Genomic DNA, 20,370 nt, shown 5'->3' on the forward strand with positions numbered 1-20,370 from the left:
ACAACCGGAACCAATTTCAAACTCGTCCAAGCTTTCATTGGCGCATATGTTTTGACCAAATTTCATGAAGATCGGACAATAACGGATTACCGTTAGGGCCATCGTGGTTACACATTAAAATCCAGAGGGCGACAATGCGATAGTGCAATTGTACGATGGCGACAATGCGATAGTACGATGGCGACAACGTGATAGTAAAATGACGACAATGCATTGTCGCCATCGTTCTATCGCATTGTCGCCATCGTACAATCGCACTGTGGTCATCGTATTGTTGCACAGTCGTCGTCGTATTATCGAATAGTCGCCATCGTACTATCTCACTGTCGCCATCGTATTGTTGCACTGTCGTCATCTTATTATCGCATATTCATACTGTCGTCATCGTATTATTTGGGTTTATGGACGTTTCGTGCCACTTCTAGTTCGTGCCACTGATATTTGTGTTGAAAAGGGGTAGACGTTGTTGTTGTTGTTGTTTTTTTATCGAGTGCACCGGGATTGTCTCCCATATGGCCATCGCCCCCAGAAAGACGTGTTAGTTGGTTACGGGGGATAGTGCAAGATACAGGCGACACCCCGTTCCAGAGGTGACCCTGGGTCTTTTAGTGCCCGGTGTATAGCACCTAGTACACTGCACCTCGGTTTAACGTCTCATGCGAAAGACGAAACAAGTAGACGTTTCGTCCAACTGATAATATATAGGCGGATAGGTGTGAATAATGCCGTATAGGTGTGAATGATATTGGGGTGTATATAAATGTAGAATATAATAACAATTTTGACAATTATAAATAACAAACAATAAAATGATTTATCGTTAGTATACTAATATTTGTAAATACTGTAATATATGCGATAAACATAAAGTGTTTTATTTTTATGAATCATGTGTATGTGCTTGTAATAATAAAATCTTGCATAGTTCACTATGTTTAATAAATATAAAACATGAAATGCTGTTATTTTCTATGCTTCAATTGTGTGTATTATATACATAAATAATAATATATAACATGAATGAACAATAATACAATTTAAAATAAAGTTGGTATTTTTCTTTTAAGAAAAGCTTATGCTTTACTATCGACTCACAAACTTTCAATTAGCTGTATGTGTCTTTACGAAATAAGCAAACAATTTATTACCGAATCGGGCCTTTAATTTACCGACACGGGCCTTTAATGGCCAATTAGTAACCTATTAGTAAACAACTCATCGCTTCAAAGAAGTGCACGGGCGGCTCTTCAAGATCTGGGAGAAGTACGAAGACGATGACATGACAACTACTCAACTGCTGAGAGCGTGCAGCCATATCATCGGGCTGAGCCCGAGCACAACCCAGGATGACATCCATGATGAGGACTTCTGAAATGCAATACATTGTATATATGATTTGTGTATGTGTATGATAGGATAGTATGCTGTTGTATTTGTGTTTCTATATTTGTGCACTTTTGTATATGTGTATTAAAACAATGTTTGAATATATTTATGTAATCAATCTAGATATTGTTAAAATATATGCATGCATTCACTTCTGATGTTGTTAATGTCAATTTATTGCAAATGTTTGTATATATTTATGTAATCTCTGCCATTTTTTTAAATGTATGTATGCATTCACTTCTGATGTTTTAATATATTTATGTAATGTATTGTTAATGTATTATATGAAGCTTTTAAATTGACTCTAAAACAATCTTGAAATAAAACAATGTTGTTTTCCCATTGAACAGATGTTACAATCAGAGGTGCGAAAGTTTGATTTCACACCTATACGGTATTATTCACACCTATCCGCCTATATATTATCAGTGGGACGAAACGTCCAATGCCGTAGCGGATCCGTGGTCTAGTGGTAACACACTGGCTTCACAATCCAGAGATCGCTGGTTCGATCCCCCGCTGCACCTAACCTACTAACTTGTCTTTCGCATGAGACGTTAAACCGAGGTGCAGTGTACTAGGTGCTATACACTGTGCACTATAAGACCCAGGGTCACCTCTAGAACGGGGTGTCCCCTGTATCTTGCACTATCCTCCGTAACCAACTAACACGTCTTTCTGGGGGCGATGGCCATATGGGAGACAATCCCGGTGCACTCGATAAAAAACAAAAACAACAACAACGTCCAATGCCCTCCTACACAAATATCAGTGGCACGAACTGGTAGTGGCACGAAACGTCCAGCACCCGTTATTATCGCAATCGTATTGTCGTCATCGTACTATCGCACAGTCGCTACGTACTATCGCATTTTCGCTCTCTGGATTTTAATGTGTAACCACGAAAGCACTAACGGTATTCCGTAGACAATAAATGTGGCCCCTATAGAATGTTAACAATTAAGGCAAATGTTGACGCCGCACGACGGACAAACGGCGATCACAAAATGTCAAAAGCTAGCCATGAGCACATATTGTGCTCAGGTGAGCTTAAAACTATTAATAGCATCTTTATGGTCTATTTAGGAACATGTCACCAAGCCAATGCTGACATAATACAAGGGGATGTAATAACTTTCATTTTTTAATTAATTATGTCCCTTTTGCTGAAGTGGTGTGTATTTAAATTAACAACGAGCATTGATCCAACTCACCGTTGCACATTAAATTAAATTAATTAATTTAATGAACTAATTAACGGCGGCGCTAATAAAGTGTGAAGGTGGAAATTAAGAAATAAGATATATTTTCGCATGACACTGAATACACACGATACATGGATAAAATATAAATAAGACACATTTGAATCTTTCATTTCTCCAACAAAATAGCACGTAGTCACATATATAAGATAGCTTAAAGACCAGAAAACAATATAAGTTAGACACATTTGCATCTTACATATCTTAAAAAAAACAAACATGTGAATCTAAAGCAATACATTTATTACTGACACTACCTATTCTATATGTTGGCGGACAGCATAAGTTCAAAGAAGGAACCACAATTAAATAAGATCCATTTTCGAATGATAATGATTGTATAGCAAGAAGTCATATATTAATTTTAGCTAAACTTGCATTAGTTAAAATAATTGTGTTCATTAAGTTCACATCAATCTGTTCTGTAAAAAGAGATAGAACAGATTAAAGACGGCGCTAATAAAGTGTGAAAGTGCGCGTGCCTTTGAACGTTGAGTTAAGCGAGAGGTGCGAATGAAATTACACATAATTAAAAACTGATACTATTGTGTCACCTTGCATTGTGCTAACATCAATAACTCAAAAGTGTCTCGATGCTCGCGCAATAAATGGTTTTAATGGAACCATTAAAATCGCTATTATTAATACAAAGCACATTAACTAAAATTCATGCTGCAATTTCTATTTAAGAGTTTCACGTCAATTAGAAAAACTTAAAACATTTACATCAATTTACGTATAAGATGATAAACAGCATGAAGTGCTTTTCGGTTGGTACATTGCCGATATATTTATAACTTGCTACCAGTTGATTATAACTATATATTTTATTTGATATTTTACATGACTGTCTTAGTCCTCTAAGCCGAAATGATCCGTAAACTAAAAAAGTTTCTTTGTGTCGTATTACTTAAACTAAATTTTGATTCACATTCGTGCATCGAATCATTTCTGTCGGTCATGTCGGTTGATATTCATTATTTTTCTGGGATTGTTTTAGTATGATGCTGCTGCCTTTGCAAATATAACAGAATAGTTTATTTTTGACTTAAGCATGTGAAGCTCATCGTTATTAACATACATATAAATAACAGCATGCGTTGAAGTACACACAAAAACACACATAATTTTAAAGAATAAATAATCTAAATAAACACGAAATATATTTCGTGAACATATTTCGTGAGAATGGTACATGGATGGGTTTAATACACAGTGGTCACACAATGTTATGCATATAGGTTTACAAAAATATAGATACAGTTACATATTTCTGACCTTATTTTTTGTGTGAAAAATGTACTTCTATTTAACACTACATATATATGACATTTTCTCTTATTTTAAAGCATGTTAAACAACACATGGCTAGCTTTCTTAATACAGTTTTGTTTGTGCTATTAAGTAGTTTAATAAACATGAACATATTCGGTCGGATTCTATAATATTTCGGAATTAATGCATTCCTAACATCATTATAATAAGGACATTTAAGAACAAAGTGAAATTCATCCTCGATGTCATTTAGGTTACATAATATACATTTGCGTTGATCTCTGTCAATAAGTGTATATTCAGTTATTATCCTTTATAAAAGTGCGGCTCGTGTGAATTTGTGAATAGCAGAAGCATTTGTCTGCTTAATTAAGATCCGTGTTAGTGTTCGTGTGTCGTATGAATAGATATCGTTGCAGGAAATTACAATGATCCGTAAATTTAAGATCTGTACAGTATTGACGAAATCAGAATGAAGTATCTGGCTTATTTGGTATTTTTCCACACATGTTTTTCTTAACTTTTATTTAATTTAAATCCGTTTATAGGAACTCTATATATATATATAGCGAGAAATTGAGTGCTTTTCGGTCTTCACAGGAAAAGCATTTCGGTCGGTATATTGCCGATATTTATCCAATTTTGTAGTATAGACATACAATCATATAACCATTAATTAACTAATTAAACCCGTTAACACACACTAGAAACGATATATTGCATATATATAGCGAGAAATTGAGTGTATTTTCGGTGCTTTTCGGTGCTATTCGATGCTTTTCGGTACTTTGCGGTGATTGTATGCACCCGTAAATAACTATGTATAGACATCGTGAACAATACATAGTGAGCAATCTACCCATATATACAATATATAATCATATCATAATATATATATATATATATATATATATATATATATATATATATATATGTGTACTGTGCACGGTACTTACCGAAAAGAAAGGCGCAACTTCAAAAACGTCCCTCTCGTACATAAACTGGAGCGTTTTATATCCAGAATACGAGAACACTGTGTACGATCCCTTACACAAATAATCAGACAAGTACTTTGTCTGGCTATGTCCCACTACTAAAGGCATTGTTAGTAAATAAAATCAAACACAACAATTCGAGCACAAGGTAAATTAACACACTTTATATCAACACCGATTCATAAAATGTTTATATGATTTATATCGTGATCAAAGCTAGACTTGTATTGCAGTTATGATTTTTTTCTTAACAAAAAACTTCTTATTTAAGTATTCGGATCGGAACGGTTTGACAACAAGCTGTATATCTACCCAAGACCCAAATCTTCGATTGACAGTAAGTAAGAACAACATGCCAAGAGCAGATATACAAGGGTGGCACTAACCTGTGATCGCGACCATTGTATCCTTAATTGGCAGTTGTTGTTACTGTGTCCCCGGAAAATTTCAGGGTATTGCATGAACCATGTCACGAAATTGACATTTAACTGGTAATATCAATGTCAAAAGTAGCAGTAACAGACATAGTTACCGTGACTTAGTGGTCTAAGGTGCCCATCTACCTACCCAGGGGTTGTGGATTGATATGGCATCTTTTCATATTGGTATTAACACGGCCGTAGGAATAGGTCCATTGTTTACATTACAATGGTATCAAATAATGTATGGTCGGTTGGGAAAGTGATGATTTTATCACCTTTTCCGGGTAGTCCTATAGGCATTTGCGCGTGTAAAAAACGTTAAAATAGACTTTGACCGCGATTTACAGGCTGAATCTGAACCTGCCTTAAAATATTTTTAGATGGTTAGAAACTGTGGAGGTTCTCCTGTACTACAATACCATTATAATTAATATCGAGTCAATAATACTGTTTTATAACCCCGTTTACCTTTTCCGGGTTTTCCTTAAGGCATTTCCGTGTGTAAAAAAAACCGTTAAAACAGGCTGACTTTGACCGGGATTTACAGGCGGACTCTGACCCTGCCATAATTTATTTTGACATGGTTAATAAGTGTGGAGTATCTTCTTTACAACGGTACCATTATAATTAATATCGGACGAATAATAATGCATTTATAACCATTTCGCTTTGATGCTTCGCCTTATTTCATATTATGCTTTCTCACAATATTTTTTACATATTTAGAAACAGTGGAACAATACCGTAACAACGGTACCAAAAATGTATGGTCGGTTGGGAAAAGGATGCTTTTATAACCCCTTTTAGCTATTCCGTGTTTTCCTCAAGACATTGTTCTGTGTTAAAAAAAACACGGTATTTTTCGGTCAACTTTTACCGCACAGCGATTTACAGGTTAACACTGTCCCTGCCATAAAATATTTTAACATTATTAGAAACTGTAGAGGATCTTCTTTACAACGGTACCATTACAATTAATATCGGACGAATAATAATGCATTTATAACCATTTATATCGGTTCCTGGTTTTCTTTACGGCATTAGCGTGTGTAAAAAAAACCCGTTAAAACAGGCCGACTTTGTCCGCGATTTACAGGCCGACTACGATCCTGCCATAAAATATTTTCATATGGTTAGAAAATGTAGAGGATCTTCTTTACAACGGTACCATTATAATTAATATCGGACGAATAATAATGCATTTATAACCATTTATATCGGTTCCGGGTTTTCTTCTCGGCATTTGCGTGTGTAAAAAAAACCGTTAAAACAGGCCGACTTTGTCCGCGATTTACAGGCCGACTACGACCCTGCCATAAAATATTTTGATATGGTTAGAATCTGTAGAGGATCTTCTTTACAACGGTACCATTATAATTAATATCGGACGAATAATAATGAAGTTATAACCATTTATATCGGTTCCGGGTTTTCTTCTCGGCATTTGCGTGTGTAAAAAAAACCGTTAAAACAGGCCGACTTTGTCCGCGATTTGCAGGCCGACTACGACCCTGCCATAAAATATTTTGATGTGGTTAGAATCTGTAGAGGATCTTCTTTACAACGGTACCATTATAATTAATATCGGACGAATAATAATGAAGTTATAACCATTTATATCGGTTCCGGGTTTTCTTCTCGGCATTTGCGTGTGTAAAAAAAAACGTTAAAACAGGCCGACTTTGTCCGCGATTTACAGGCCGACTACGACCCTGCCATAAAATATTTTGATATGGTTAGAATCTGTAGAGGATCTTCTTTACAACGGTACCATTATAATTAATATCGGACGAATAATAATGAAGTTATAACCATTTATATCGGTTCCGGGTTTTCTTCTCGGCATTTGCGTGTGTAAAAAAAACCGTTAAAACAGGCCGACTGTGTCCGCGATTTGCAGGCCGACTACGACCCTGCCATAAAATATTTTGATATGGTTAGAATCTGTAGAGGATCTTCTTTACAACGGTACCATTATAATTAATATCGGACGAATAATAATGAAGTTATAACCATTTATATCGGTTCCGGGTTTTCTTTTCGGCATTTGCGTGTGTAAAAAAAAACCGTTAAAACAGGCCGACTTTGTCCGCGATTTACAGGCCGACTACGACCCTGCCATAAAATATTTTGATATGGTTAGAATCTGTAGAGGATCTTCTTTACAACGGTACCATTATAATTAATATCGGACGAATAATAATGAAGTTATAACCATTTATATCGGTTCCGGGTTTTCTTTTCGGCATTTGCGTGTGTAAAAAAAACCGTTAAAACAGGCCGACTTTGTCCGCGATTTACAGGCCGACTACGACCCTGCCATAAAATATTTTGATATGGTTAGAATCTGTAGAGGATCTTCTTTACAACGGTACCATTATAATTAATATCGGACGAATAATAATGAAGTTATAACCATTTATATCGGTTCCGGGTTTTCTTTTCGGCATTTGCGTGTGTAAAAAAAACCGTTAAAACAGGCCGACTTTGTCCGCGATTTACAGGCCGACTACGACCCTGCCATAAAATATTTTGATATGGTTAGAATCTGTAGAGGATCTTCTTTACAACGGTACCATTATAATTAATATCGGACGAATAATAATGAAGTTATAACCATTTATATCGGTTCCGGGTTTTCTTTTCGGCATTTGCGTGTGTACAAAAAAACGTTAAAACAGGCCGACTTTGTCCGCGATTTACAGGCCGACTACGACCCTGCCATAAAATATTTTGATATGGTTAGAATTTGTAAAGGATCTTCTTTACAACGGTACCATTATAATTAATATCGGACGAATAATAATGCATTTATAACCATTTATATCGGTTCCGGGTTTTCTTTTCGGCATTTGCGTGTGTAAAAAAAAACGTTAAAACAGGCCGACTTTGTCCGCGATTTACAGGCCGACTACGACCCTGCCATAAAATATTTTGATATGGTTAGAATCTGTAGAGGATCTTCTTTACAACGGTACCATTATAATTAATATCGGACGAATAATAATGAAGTTATAACCATTTATATCGGTTCCGAGTTTTACCATAAAGATTTCCGGATAGTTCCGGGTTTTATACCTGCCCGCAATATGTGGGTCTAATCTCTTTCAAAAAGACATTTTATTCAACGTAACGTACCGATTTAAGAAAATTCAAAAATTATAAATTGATTTTGACACCTTAAAAAGAAAACATCAATTATTTAATAAAGTTTGGTGTCTTTTACTCTTTATACAATAGATATATTGCAATGGGTATAAACTGTTTATTGAAGTCTGATCCCCCCCTCCCTTCTCTGGTCAAACTCCCATTGGAGTTCTTTATAAATTGGAGTTAGACGGGGATCCCCCGTCAAACTCCCATTGGGGTTTAATTTAAATTGGAGTTTGCCGGGGTCCCCCGTGAAAACCCCGTTGGAGTTTAATGGATATGGAGTTTCACGGGATCCCCCGTCAAAACCCCACGGGGGGAAGAAAATCTACAAACACTTTATTTTCTTATTAAAGTACATATTTCTTACAATTATAACTTAAACATGTGTATTTGTAAACATTGAAACAAAAAACAAAGCATAATATTAAAATTACATTTTTTGTAAAATATAGGTAAAATTCTCCCGTCTGGAAAAATCTCCCGTTGGAAAATTGCAATTCTTAACGGGGGAGCCAAAACCCCGTTGGGATCCAACGGGGGATGGCAACTTTATCATCAAATAACTCTACTTTCCAAAAACATTTTTACTCTTTTTTTTCAATTATATGTATGTACTCAATGCCCCCTACAAATATGCAAAATTTCATAACAATTGTTCAATAAATAAAAAAAATAAGTTTGCAAATAATCTGGATTTGCAAACTTAATCTGGATACTGTTCATACTTAAAAATGTAAAATCCATTAACATTGAAATGTATGCCCAAACTAGAAATTTAAAAACATAAACATAATAATTGTAGAATCCAATCATTAATGTAATGCTTTGTGATGGATAAATAAATCTAAAGTGATTATATCGTCGGATTATGTGTATGTTTTTTCACACAAAAATAATGGTGTACAATTGTGATACATGTGTTAAAGATATTAATGTTAACATAATACTGTTTGCAGTGTACTTTTTATTCAGGGTAAGTTCATTGCCACATTTCGGTATAAGTTCGCATGGCATTTTTAAACAGAGTCTAACGTTTTATAAAAAAGTGTTTCATGACACAAATATAAAGCAAAATTATATCGAGCCACAATTCTCATCTTAGGATATTACGATCATTTACTAAGAATTGCAAGGATGTTCGGGATATATCAATGCATGTTTAATGACATTTCAATTGGAAACACGGGCCTTTTTGTTTGGAATATACAAATTTATACAATACGCTCAAATGCAGAAGAGATTACGTTTTCTGAGAGTAGTTGTTCGCGATACAAAACCAAATGATATCGAGTTATAATACTCGTTTTTTTATATTAAGATCGTATATTTCATCAGCATTTTTGAGGATCATACAAGTGAATATAATAAGCAGATATGCTATGAGTACTTTTTTCACCGCTGCTTAACCCGCCGGCCATTTCGGCGTAGTTTTTTTATTATGGAATACGTGATTTATAGGCATTTCCTTTCACTCAAGTATGCATGTGTGTATATCGCACATCAGTTGATATTGAATTAAGGAACCTACATGTTTTCAATCAACTTGTAAAATGGTTGTTTAAATCATGCCTTTGGAGTTACACCTTAACAGACACAGGGTGAAAAAGACATTTTTAGTAAATTGTTTGATTACCTTCTTATCTGAAACCACAAGGTATTCATGAGGTTAACTATTTTGTTTGTAACACCGTGCAGTCGTGTCTCTGAGATCAAAACCATTGCACGTAGACTTAAATAGCAAAATTAATGTAAAAATCAACTTCTTTTAAACGACAATGCATAACGATCGAATATTTATATTGTAACATGTTAATAAACGTCCTCGTCCATTTTTTAATGTATTTTTATGAGGATCTGAGTTAGTGTTCCTGTTTCGTATAAATAGATATCGTTGCAGGAAAACGAATCAATTATGTCGTCAGTCGTCAAACGAAAGTACGGTTGATATCCAAATGCATTATTTTTCCCTTTGCGGTATATTGTTTTAGATTGTTGATGCTGCATTAACAAATATAAGTGTATATGAAGTGACAACACCAAAACAAATAAACAACGGTTGCGGTAGACACCTATAAACATAGCATATACTGTAAGATGCGTCTAATGTCACTTTAAATAATAATATTATTTGCCCATTCGATATTCTACTGTTAATCAATTATTTCTATATTGTTAAGGTGTTTATCACAACCAGTAGAGCATATATGTTTTCGAATGAATATTTCCGAGCCAGACGGGAATGTTCGCACTTGAAACTCTGGAAAACGTCAAAGGCCATGCATGCATTATTACTGGAAACTGTATCCAATTTATATGTAAGTGTGCCAGGATACTTTATCTGCCAGCGTTAATGATCTCTGTGGTTTATTATAGGAAATATGACATGTCTGCAATTCCTGTTCAAATTCCGTTTTGACATCATTTTAAGTATCATGATCAGCAATATCGAAATATATTTGTATACAAACAAAGCACTATATGTCGATGGAAACATAGAACAACTTTTTGAGAACCATTATCTTTTTACTTATAACATGTTTGCCTATTATTGTAAATTATGGTTTGCTAATAGTGCAGTATATGTAAGCTATATGAACAAAAGATGTTCACAATTTTCTCCTAGCTATAAGCTGTATTACCATAACAAAATAAAACAAAACAAAACAACATACCAATAATAATATGACAATCGTCTTCTAGAAATTATAAGCGCACTGATAATGGTGTAAATTGCATTCACTCAATTACTGAATTGGCATAAAGAAAAGGTAATTATGAGTGCGTATGTTATTTACCAATATATAACTAGGTTTAATGATCAGGACTGTCTATGTCGGTATTTTGGATGATCGGGAAGCAAAATTGACCCTGCAAGTGAGCGTGCGCATCACACGTGAATTAAACATCTATAACATCTATTTTTTCCTAGCTATGTGCTTTATTACCAGAACAAAATGCAATAATAATATGTATGATAATTGTATTCTAGCAATTATAAGCGCCCTGATAATGATGTAAATTGCATTCAATCAATAATGTCATTCTGTCTATGTCGGTATTTCGGATGATCAGGAAAGTCAAATGGTATGATCGGCAAAGGTAGCGGTCTTAATCTACAGCGGTTAGATATTGATTTGCATACTGCATGTACAATCCGTGTACACTTTATTGGATAAAATGTAACTGGCAGAGGGCAAACGCAACTCCCATATTGATATATAGACCATACTTTGCTCAAAATTTCGATAAAAATATAATCTTAACAAGGACGAGGAATATTAATTTGTTACTCGCACAGCATATTTTTCAATAAGTGCCAGTGGAGCTTTTCAACATGCATGCAAATATTTATTTTCTAATATAAAACATGAACATGAATAAATCCCATCATTCTTAATGCACTCGATACTGCTTTAATATTAATGCACGTGAATGTGTATGTTCAAAATAGGAAAATTGTTTTGAGGAGAAAAAGCACACACACAAAAAATAATAAAAATTATTTTCAATTGATTCTTTCAAGATTATTACCGTAATGTTCATTGAAAGTCAAAAGAACGTTAAAGGAACCTTTTCATAGATTTTGGCATGTATTAAAGTTTGTCATTTAATGAATTATATTGATATATGTAGACATTGGAGCTAACAAGCTCAGGTAAAAAAAAAGAATAAAATTAAACAAAGTTAAAATAAACCCTCAACTAAGCTCGAACCTCCGACCCCTGCAGTATAAGTATTTCGCCTCTACCACACGGCCATCTTTTGTTATACTATAGTTGCTGGATTTTATACTTTATATTAGCAATTTAATTGGCGTCACAAAATATAAGGACAACAACAGAACTCTCCAAAAAATTAAATCGTTTCGCGTTGCAACGCTACATAATTTTCAGGTTTTTAAATCGTCAAAAGATGCATATAATGGATCTTTTAGAGCATGGTAAATGTGCAGTATTATTGTTTCCGCACATATAACATAACCACAACGAACATTTGCGAATCTGAAACCTTTGTTTTTTATTTTGTCATTTTTTCCAAAACGTAAAAAGGCCCCTTTAAGATAGAAATTCCAACTATTATTTCTACATGTCCAGAAGATATTGTGTGACTTATGACAATTGTAAACAGCAATTAAAAAATATGAAAGTCAAACGTCAGAGAGTTGGATTTTGTTACTTCATTTCCTTTCTTTAGATCAACTGTATAAACAAGCCTAGTGTTAACAGAATGGGGCATAGCTTCACCATGAATAAAAACATGTTCAGAAAACGTTGCGTACTTGCAAACAAACCACACTTTGTTTCACGCAACGAGAATTCGCATTTAGAAAATTTTGTGAAAACCAAAAAATTACTTTGCGATATGGGCTTCCTTATGACTGTGATAAGATTTGTATCGATTTAAAACTAGAAATGACACGTAAATATTAATTTACACTTGTAGAGCTCAAATTGTTTTGCACCATGTATTAGATATGTAGCCTTTAGTAAACATACAGAGATATATACACGGCATAGTTGTACACCTGACACTTGTGTGCTCAATTTATCACCTCTTTTAACTATATAAAAAGTGTTTGTAGTTGTTGTGAAAGTGAACATAATACACTCAGAAATATGGTAAACCGCAATAAACATTATAAACGGTCCAATCGCGAAAGAGAAAACTGACAATTTTTAACAATATGTGAAGATGTTTGAGTTGGATTAACGTGCTTCTAATCGTTACTGTCTAAATAGTCTGTATACACAACGATTTACATAAAACAATAAAATAATGAATATATATGTTAGTTATTTCTTATGTTTTTGGCTTCAATGTAGTCATTAACTTGTGAATCGTTTTCTACCATATATTGCAGATTCGACTTTTCGTTTAGATGACCAATACGTGACACCGAACCGACAATTCTTTATGTCCATTTCATAGCATGAGTACGCTCCCTACATGTAAAATGCATATAAGCGTAATGGTGATTTCTATTCTGCGTTTTCACAGGGTTTGCAATATTACGAAATAACGATGTTGAATATAAATGTATTCCAGATAAAATCGGGAAGTTGATTAAAAGCGGGACATTCTATAACAGCGTATAAACAACACGATCTCTTGGCTTAAAGGCAAGATATGTTAGAACAGCATTTTATCTCAAAATATATTGATAGAGAATTAACGTTTTTAATAATAATAATATTAATAACATCTCTTCAGCGACATGGCTCTTATTTCGAGCATGACGAATATTGTACTCACTTTTCGTCAGCAACAGCTCTCACAATATCGTTAATATATCATCTAAAGTTATACACTTCTATAAATATAATGCCATATAACACTATTTACAGATCTTTGGGATATTAATATAATTTATTTAAATAAAAGCACAATATAATATATTTGTTATAAAACACGTATTCAAATATAAACATACTGAACTTGTTTAGACCTTTGTGTAGGGTTATAAAAACACTTGTCGTTTCGCGCGCCGTTGTTCTGTAACATTTATTTGAATATTTATTTTGTATGTTTTAAACTTTTAGATGATCCATCACATTCAATGTCGGTACAGGGAACATGCTTTAAGCTTATTCAATTACTGTTTAATAAGACGGATGATTTGATTTAAAAACACAAAATGAGTGGTGCTTTCATTTTCAAGGCAATCACGGCCTTTTAAGTTTAGTTATTTTTATTTTGTTTTACCGATAATTTGAGACGTGCACATTATTGTATTTACAATGTTTCATTTGTAATATGAATAATAGAGTACAAAACAAGTAAAGACAAATACTGCCTATATCGCGATTACTGTTTTGGGTTTTCAGTTTTTTACATTATCGATGCAAGCATCAACAGCTCACTTTTGAGTTACCCATTTCGAGCTCAAAGTAAAGAAACAACAATTAACTTGATTTTTTTTCGACGCAATATCTTATTATTTTAATAACTTTTGAAATGAGCATGGTCTAACAACATCGGTCCTAACAATAACAATTAATCATCAAGGGGGATTTCTAAAATGTATCTTTTAATAATGCAATGGATTGGTTTCAACAAATGAAATCCGTTTTCCCTGATTTCGTGTTCTTACAAATATGTTTTCTGTGACTTCTGAAGCTTAACGTGCCTACTAAGCAATGATTTTTATTGTCTTATTTTCTCGATGCGATAATGGCTTGTCTCTAAAGAAGCACACAACATGTCTTTTGCACAGGATTGTGTCAATAATATCGTTTTTGTAATCGGATGATAATGCCCTTGTATTTTAAGAACATTACCATTTTGGTAAAAGGATTGTCTTGTTTATTCATCCATCTGTTTTTTTCAGTGAATTATTGAGACTTAAACTCACTGATGGAAGTTTGCGATTTAATACTATTTTGTTATGTGTTAATTAAGTTCGTTATGTTTTTGCGCACAATTCAGGAAACAAATAACCAAATAATAATAAATCGTTAACTTCAATAATTGTCTTTAAGTCTTAACAATTGACATATAAGCACACATTTACCTACTTTGAAAACAACATGACCACTAACGAGAGAAATTGATGTTGTATGTTTTTAGTGACCTTAAAAAAGTACACTTTAACATTCAAATTATATCTAATTATACATAATTATTATCAATTGGTGAAAATATAAATAATACGTTAACATATTCGATAGTAGTTGCTGGAAGTACCCCCGTTAAATTTACTAATAATGTCACATTTCGTTTTGAGAAAGATTTGGATATTTGTTCTCAAAGCGAGATCTACATGTAGATCTAAATCCTTCATCTCACCGGTTCCATCCGAGCTAAGTAGTCCACAGAATATGCACTGTTTCATAATAACATCCAGGATACATTAACACGAAAAAAATATGCGTCTTCAATGTTTTATTCCCAGACATCGCATACTCGTTTCGTGTACAACAAAAAATGGTATTACATATTTTTGGAAAATGACGCAATAAGTATGTCATTTTATTACGCCATCAATCAGCTGATTTATAATACGGATGGCGAAAAGTTATGCCCCTTGACTAGATCTAAAGGTTGAAGGTCGTATTACTTTAAAGCTAAAGTTTTCTTGACTCTAGAGATTTCTTTTCAAGTGGTAGAATAAAAAGTAATCCGTGCACGCGACAGGTATATTCATCAAGGTGGGATACAGGTTAGATTACTCCATGGGGTGTTATACCGTCAATTTCGGTATACAAAGGGGATAAAATACTAAACGACGCCAGAGCATTCTGCAATAAACACACTAAGTAAATAAGAGGAAATTGCGTACGTAAGCAGCGGGGTACACCTTGCAATAAAGGGTCTGCTTTTTCAAAAAACAGATGTTCTCAGAGCTGAATATTTACAGTTGTAATCGCAATTTGCATGCAAACAACAGCACATTTATATGTGTTCGAGCGAGAAGATTATGTATGAATTAATGTGTTGTTTAAGTATCGGTAGGTTATTAAGAATATGATTGCAATGTATCCTACGGAATGCGTTATATTTTTAGAACAAGACGTATTATGATTAAAATATATATATCATAGTATATATGCTAACATTATTGTCATTATACAGCTGATGGTATGTAATATGTAAGTTTACTTAAATATGCGTTTAAGTAAAATTTAATAATGCATGCGTAAAAAAAATACTTTATGAAGTTTTAAATGTCATTTCCCTATTAGGCAAAGAACTTCCAATGCCAAATTGTTTATTGAGTTCATTTGTGTCCCTGCTTAGCAACGTCAGTCACTGTGTTCGAGTTTTAGTAATTGTAAAATTGCAAAATAATTGATATTCATTGTCAATTTGCATAGTTTTACTAAAGTCTTTTTTACAAAGCATTCATTATCAAGCTTATCGGATTCTTTCTATTTTCGAATGAAACACTTTTGTCTTAATTGAAGAGTAAGCATCTAGCGAAGACGTCTGAATATACGGGATTGTTTCAAATGTGTTGAGATGAAAAGTTCAATGAAAATCAGGAAAGGGAATCAAGGAAGCTATAAATATTATACATGAAATACGATATACTAATTTAAATTTAAGGTTGATCGTTGCAATGAAACCTTTGTAAAATCTTCATCGTACATGTTCTGTCTGTAGTTGGAGAAAATAAATTATCATCTTCTTTTAAAACAAATTTTAATTTACTACAAAAGCGTTATTCTTAAATGTTTCATTCATTACAATCCATTTAAAGTTTGTTTTCTTTGTCTTGAAAACCAATACTCTAAATATAACTGTTCACAGTCTAACCATTTTTAAGCGTAAGTCTTTGTAAAAATTGTAATCACGTAAGTTGAGACTTCTGTCAGAGCCACGCTCAGAGAGATACATAAAATGTCATCGTTGTGCACGAGCTTCATAAACTGTATGACATTATGTGCAGTATACTCAAGTTAATTAAACTTAATAATTTAACATAACGTATTCACCGTATGTTAGTTACAATATCGCACATGTTTAGTTTGTATTTGTTGTGTTTTATACGGATTTGTATGTTGTTGTTTTCTAAGAAAGACATGGCGTTTTAAATAAAACTCACAGTATCTGTTATATATTGAAGAACGAAACTCGCCGTTGCTTAGAAACACTGTATAATATCTATTCTTTATTTTATTTCTGAACCAATGGCACAACCTTTTTATCAAACATTTAAGAAAATATTCAATGGACAATAAATTCCGATGTTCGCGAAAAGTCCCATCACTTTGCAAACGTGAAATACAACTAATGTCATCTGATAATCAAGCAGAGCAAACACAGCAGGAAAGAAAGTAATGTCATTCTTGAAAAATAAGTTCAAGTGGGGCTAATTAATGTGAGTCAGCAAACACAGACGACCTATATGAATCGCAGAAGGTCGTTATGGATATTAATGTAGTCATTGCCTAGAAGACTCGAAGTAAATTTAGAAACGCAAATGTATTGTTTGTGATTTGCTTGAAAATGTAACATTCAATTATTTTCTTAGCACTGTTCTATAAAATTAAAACTTTAAACCAGTAATCCGCGTTCAACAATCAAATGTATTGACATGTTTGACTTCTGATGAAACCAATTTAGCGATACATTGAAATGTTGGTTTTGATGAATTATTGAAATTTGTAAAATGTGTAGCACACTGACGATTAAACAACGTACATATAATAATGTCGTTCAATACACTTTACCCTTGTACACTTCATCCTCGATGATTCGTAAAATAAAATATGTTAAATATTTATTAGATCTGTCGCGTAATTGTACCTTTAAGTAATATTGCAAGACAGTCTGATGCTTCAAAGTGAACATTGCATATGTTTATTAAAAACCGAGAGTACACATAGAAATTTTACATAATTTTTATTTATTTAGGTATCTTAATGCTTAACTACAACACAATACTTATAATGAGAATGTAAACGAATGATGTCAAAAGTCGTTTACCGATGACTCTAATTAAGCTGAGCAACCAAAACAGTTTGTGCGTGTGTATTTGAGCAATATGTGGACCCGGAGTCGGTTCCAAAACTTCTACGAAACTTAACTCACCAGACTAGTATTCAAAGTAAAATAGGAAACTATTGATAAATTGTAAACAACCATAAAGAGCTAGAGTTGAATATAAACCTTATGTGTGTATCGTATTTAGTAATATTTGGCAGAAACAAAGTTTAACATTAAAATTAAACACGAATATTATAAGAATGCTCAAGTTGTTAGACTTCATTTTGTTATTACTCATGAAAATATTTTGTATTATAGTTTGTGTATTAAGACGATGTACATTTGTAAAAGTCTTAAAAGCTGTTTTGTTCTTAAGTGTGTTGATTGAAACCCCATCATTTGTTAACAAACGTATCATTTCTGATTGGCAAGACGAACATATATGTACATGTACTTGATAACACAAATTCGACCACAAACACAATTTCTTTTCTGTCGGTCCGATATGTAATTAAAGTCATACTGTCATATTGTATTAGTGGTACATATTGTAAATAAACCATTTAGCAAAGCCAGAAAATGCGGCTCCTAAATTATACATCTTCACAAGAATAAAAAACATTTTATTTTTAGATTTACTGCATTTACACAATAATCCATCTTCCATCTAAAGTCCCGTATATATTTACTAATAAAGTAATAGTTGTTTTTAATACAACAGCCACATACTTATAATCAGTTTTGTGCTAAGATGCCTTTTCATATTTACTTAATATGTGTTAAGGTTCATGGGGGGGGATAAAATTCATTAAAACTTCGCTTTGGTTTTTCTTCATTCAATTTGGTACAATATGGTCAAACTATATATCATTTTAAAGCTTAAGACGGATAGAATAACATAAACACATTTTTGACATTCAATATTTGTGTGCTTTATTCATTTTTTGGTTTAAAACCAATACATTTTTACACTTATTTACAAAATCTCAATTTAAAGTTAGGAAGGATATGCACTACCTTAAGTTGAACAAATACAAAAGCTATATACATATACAAGGTCAAGTTAGCAACATTTCACAAAAAAATATTGTCATAAAACAACAAATGAGTTTTTATTCAAATGCCTTTTTTGGATAAATTTCCTAAACAAAGTTCTAAAAATAACTAAAACGTAACTACTTTTTTAAAAATCCAGGTATGGTGGATAATAAGAGTCACAATTCTATTTCAAAGGCTTAACAATTTTGTTATTTACCTCTCAACCAAATTGCAAATTTTAAACCATCTCAAATTGAAATAGATTGCAGACGATATATAAAATTGTAAAAGGAATATAAAGAAATTGGCAAACCAATTGATTTTATATTTCGATTCCTTCTACCCATTTTGAAAGTGTGGCCATCGCTGTGCTCCGTAGAAAAACGTGCAAAACAAATCGGTCGAAACCACGTGCAGTGGTGAGAAAACCGGGTATGTTTATACACATACCTGAGAAAACACATACGTATTTTGACAGTTGGGTGGCAACTAGTAAAAAAACTATTAACATAAATCAGCAAGAGATCGCACAAAATAACAGAAATGACCACGTAGAGATATCATCAATTACCCTATTTCAAATATTTTCCAGCTGAAAATTGTCCCCCACACGTCTTTTTTAGTTTATATGTATTGTTTTTCTGGAGCCGAAGTGCATCTCACAGAATATCCATCCAACTTCCGTTGTTTTCACTTTCGTTATTAAAAACTCCGTTTAAAAGAATTATTTCTAATTTTAGATTGTTAAAGCGATGTATTATTATATATTATCACTAGAATAGTATACCGTGATGAATTGAACGGAGTTACGTATCGATCTTTCTGTCAGTCTGTAAGCGTACTATTTTATGCGCAATAATATAATACATGTGATTCGACAACGATTGTAAACATTGGTGAAATGCTTCTTACATAGTTATTCTTTTGGATGTTTGTGAGGTCTGATCGTGCAGTTTGCAAACATCAACGGAAAGATTACAATCCAATGCATTTGTCATCGTCAACCGTTTGGAATGTCAATTAGGCGATGAGTGAGTTTTTAGCATGTTTCTTTCTATTTTATTAATTTAAAAATGGCTGCCCCCATGGTGATGAAATGACATGTGTTCGAGTTTTGATAGTTCTAGATATGTAAACTTTTTTTACTATTTAAGCGTAACTTGCCCTCGTCAATGTCGATATTTATCACAAGTTATATAATTTTCCGCCGCAATACGTGGAATAAACATGATTCAGATTTTTGAAAATAATGTATATTTTATTGTTAAAATCGCTTTGTATTTTGATTGATTTTGTGGATGTTACGAAACGTTGATGTACAAAATTGGTAGCAGTTTGAAGGAAAAACATCCTTTAAAGCATATATGTAACAATTTCAATGTGGCACTCTTCCTTTAGTCAAATTTG

This window comes from Dreissena polymorpha, chromosome 3 (genome assembly GCF_020536995.1).
Source record: "Dreissena polymorpha isolate Duluth1 chromosome 3, UMN_Dpol_1.0, whole genome shotgun sequence".
Lineage (NCBI taxonomy): Eukaryota > Metazoa > Mollusca > Bivalvia > Myida > Dreissenidae > Dreissena > Dreissena polymorpha.